Source organism: Otolemur garnettii, unplaced genomic scaffold (genome assembly GCF_000181295.1).
Source record: "Otolemur garnettii isolate 467f Iridium unplaced genomic scaffold, OtoGar3 scaffold00105, whole genome shotgun sequence".
NCBI lineage: Eukaryota > Metazoa > Chordata > Mammalia > Primates > Galagidae > Otolemur > Otolemur garnettii.
Genome location: NW_003852500.1, coordinates 5,062,635 through 5,065,975, shown reverse-complemented (window position 1 = coordinate 5,065,975; position 3,341 = coordinate 5,062,635). Strand labels below are relative to the sequence as shown.

The 3,341-nt window shown below is 39.6% G+C and overlaps 1 protein-coding gene across 1 annotated transcript in view; it reads right to left on the bottom strand.

The window, feature by feature from the left end:
* The window catches only part of ZNF25 (zinc finger protein 25), a 38,742-nt gene that overhangs the window by 18,271 nt on the left and 17,130 nt on the right, over window positions 1–3,341 (bottom strand). The window lies entirely within an intron of this gene.

The following is a 3,341-nucleotide window of genomic DNA, read 5'->3' as shown; positions in this document are numbered from 1 at the left end:
CCTGGGCCCGCCAAACAACAATGACAGCTGCAACCAAAAAATAGCCAAGCATTGTAGTGGGCACCTGTAGTCCCAGCTACTTGGAAGGCTGAGGCAGGAGACTCGCTTGAGCCCAGGAGTTGGAGGTTGCTGTGAGCTGTGATGCCACGTCACTCTACCCAGGGTGATGGCTTGAGGCTCTGTCTCAAAAAAATTAAATAAATAAATAAATAAATAAATAAATTGGCAGGACTAGTTTCTGAGGTAGTCAAGACATTGGACTTACTAGATAAATAATTTAAATCAACTTTTTAAAATATGCTCAAAGAGCTAACAGAAAATCATGGACAAAGAACAAAAAGGGAACCAGGAGAATGATATATAAACAATAAAGTTATAAAAAAGAACCAAAAAGAAATTAGGGATCTCAAAGGTAGAATAACTAAAATAAAAAATTTACTACAGAAGATCAACCAACGGAAGATGGGTTGAGTAAGCAAAAGATAGACTCAGCAAATTTGAAGACAACTAAAATGATCCAGTCTGAGAAAATGAAAGAAAAACCAATGAAGAAAGATGAACAGAGCCTAACAGGATACCAATATAAGCAAAATGGGAGCTCCAAAGTAGAAGAGACAACAAAACACTTGAAAAATAATAACCCCAAACTTCTGAATCTGATGCAAGACAGAAATCTACACATCAAAGAAGTTTAATAAACTCCCAAATATGATAAGCTCTAAAGAGATCATTAAAAGGCAGAGACAAAGAATCTGGAAAGCACCAAGAGAAAAGCACCTCATTCTGTATAAGGAATCCTCATTAAGATTAAAGCAAATTTCTCAACAGAAAATATGAAAGCCAGAATGCAATTTGATGACATGTTATAGTGCTGAAAGAAAAAGAAAAAAAAGCCAACCAAGAAGTCTGTATCCAGCAAAACTATCCTCATGTAATGCAGAAGAAATTAAGGCATTCCAAGATAAAGAAAAACTAAAAGGAGTTAGTTGCTAGTAGATTTGCCTAAAAGAAATGTTAAAAAGAATCCTTCAGCCTGAAATGAAAGGATACTAGACAGTAATTCAAGGCCATATGAAAATATAAAGAATACAGATAAAGGTAACTATATTGGTAAACATTAAAACCCATATTACTATATTTTTGGATTACAATTCCTCTTTTTGCTTCCTGTTTGACTTAAAAGATTAATGTGGCCAAGCCTGTAATCCTAGCACTCTGGGAGGATGAGGCACGAGAATCACTAGTGGCCAAGTGTTTGAGACCAGCCTGAGCAAGAGCAAGACCTAGTATCTACAAAAAAAAAAAAAAAAGAAGAAGAAAGAAAAGAAAAATCAGCCTCATGTGGTGGTCTACCTATAAAGAAACAGAGTCTCACTTTATCACCCTCAGTAGAGTGCTGTGACATCACATCTCACAGCAACCTCCAACTCCTGGGCTTAGGCGATTCTCTTGTCTCAGCCTCAGCCTCAGCATCTGCCACAACACCCGGCTATTTTTTTGTTGCAGTTTGGCCACAGCCAGGTTCAAACCTGCCACCCTTTGGTATATGGGGCCCATGCCCAACTCACTGACCCACATGTGCCGCTATATATATATATATATATATTTTTTTTTTTTTTTGAGAGAGAGAGAGAGAGAGTCTCACTATGTGCCCTTCACTAGAGTACCGTGGTGTCACAGCTCACAGCAACCTCAAACTTTTGGGCTTAAGCAATTCTCTTGCCTCAGACTCCCTTGTAGCAGGGACTATAGGCACCCACTACAACGCCAAGCTATTTTTTGGTTGTAGTTATTATTGTTGTTTGGCAGGCCTGGGCTGAGTTAGAACCTACCAGCTGCGGTATATGTGGCTGGTGCCCTAGCTGCTGAGCTATGGGCACCAGGCCAATACAGTATATTATTATACTTGAGACCTGTATCAAGTCCATATCCTTCCTAACCAAATTATGACAGTAAACTGAATTCAGATAACCCTGTGGCAGCAAAGATCCTTCCTATGTGAAGGCAAACTGTGGTTAGTTCTTTTCTAAAATTGAGATAAAAAAGAAGATACAGTATTTGCAAAATCAATCACTGAGTTCTAGTCTCCTTTAGTCCGTTATACTTTCTGTGTGTTTGAAACCATGTGTAGGACTGTTGAGATTCTGGGCAATACAACTTCATACAAGCCCGGATAGGATAATCTATTGTTAGGAGCCATCTACCTTTTTCAGAAGCCACACAGGGTTATTGTACAGGGTTTGTTGGTACCAACATTCTAGTTTCTAGTATGTCACTGAATAAAATGGTAATCTCTTTCTGCCCTTCAGGTAGTCTATATTGTTTTAAATTAACCACCTGTGTGGGTTCAGGCAGTTCTAGTGATTTCTATTTAGCATGCCCCATCAAGACTGGCCCGAGGGTGGACTTACAAGCCTTCTGTTTTACAACATTAGGTAGGGGGAGTGACCCCTAGGTTGAATAACCATCCCAATAACATAATCAGGTAAAGGAGATGTGACCACCTTATATAAAGTTTGTTCAGAAACCCCAATTTTCACCCAAACCTTCATCTTAGTCTCATCAACTGTTGCATGTCCATATCCTCCCAATCTAACCTTAGCCCCCATTAAGATTGTGCCAACAGGCTTTGGAATTACAGCATATTTGGGTTGCTATGTCAAGAAGTATCAGAAAGGTTTCTTCTCCCTCATTTGGCTATTTTACCCAAACATATGCAAATGACCCCAGGTCCCCAGTGAGAGAGAGGGAACTAAGAGAGAATTCAGGAGGTTGGGCATTATCCAATTAATCACTGTATAATTGATTAATTATACATCAGCTGAGATAATTCTAGGTGGGGTTTCTCATGTAATGCTGTAATCTTTGCCTTCTGACTTTTAAAATTCCTCCAAGCTAGGATAAAAGCAGTAGACTTGCTTGGGGCATTTTAAGTTTGTGGAGCAGGAATGGGTCCACCCAACCTTTATAGCATTGTAGCAATACATGTGTTTCAGCCTTATCAATGTCCCTGACATTCATCCCATTTTTTAATAACTGGAGTTCGCTGATTCTCCCCTCTGCCTCTCTTCCCATTTTCTTTTCAATCACTTTGATGTCTATGGTACCAGTAAGACCAACACAGGGTAGTTAAGACAGTAAGTCAGATAAGGATTCGAGTAATGTCTACCTTGGGGCAGAAGGGATACCCTTAACCATAGCATTTATAACCTGAGTAATGGGCATATTTGGTACGTGAATATCCCAGTCTTTACATAAGCCAGTACCACATGGGCTGCATACAAAGCAGGTGAGCTGCTTCGTCTGGGATCCTCCACTTAGCGATTATAGGGAGAGATGGG